This window comes from Nanorana parkeri, unplaced genomic scaffold (genome assembly GCF_000935625.1).
Source record: "Nanorana parkeri isolate BGI_ZX_2015 unplaced genomic scaffold, ASM93562v1 scaffold1233, whole genome shotgun sequence".
Classification (NCBI taxonomy): Eukaryota; Metazoa; Chordata; class Amphibia; order Anura; family Dicroglossidae; genus Nanorana; species Nanorana parkeri.
Genome location: NW_017307501.1, coordinates 255,910 through 256,573, shown reverse-complemented (window position 1 = coordinate 256,573; position 664 = coordinate 255,910).

The window sequence follows — 664 nt, the reverse complement described above, 5'->3', positions numbered from 1 at the left end:
TTTCTAACACATATATAACCAGAGTAGAAAACCCGGTCTGCATGCTGCAGAGGAGGACCTTTGCAGAGAGACCGCTGCTTCCATTCAGTGAGCAGAGATACAATACACCCGAGTCCGGGCCGGTGCACATTTTCTAATGGCACCCCGGTCACGATGGACGGATCCGCCGCGATTCCGCCCATGCTTCTAAACACCCCATGCTTCTAAAACAGCCACACACACAAAAAAGTGTACATGTACCTTTTTTTTTCTGGGATTGCCGCGCAGATGTCACCCCATTGAAATCAATGGGGCCGCGCAACAATCACGGCCTGCATTGTTCAGGACTGCACAATCCTAGGACGCGCGATCCCGGACGCGTAGGTCTGCACGGGGCCTCAGAGCCAGAGCTCTCCAATCAGGAGAGAGAATGGGCTCTGCTGAATGCAGGATTATAGGCCTGATTCCATAGGGGGGCGTATCGGACCTCAGCAGAGATTGCCGCTTCTTCACCAAGACTAAAGGGCCTTTCTCTGCAGCATGCTGGCAGGGGTCAGGCTTTTCTAGTCTGGATGTGGCTGCTTTAGAATTAAAACTTTGTACACCTTTTGTTTTGATGCACCTGGAACAGTATGACACGCACCCATGAAGTCACCGATGGCATTATGGAACATTATACGAAATT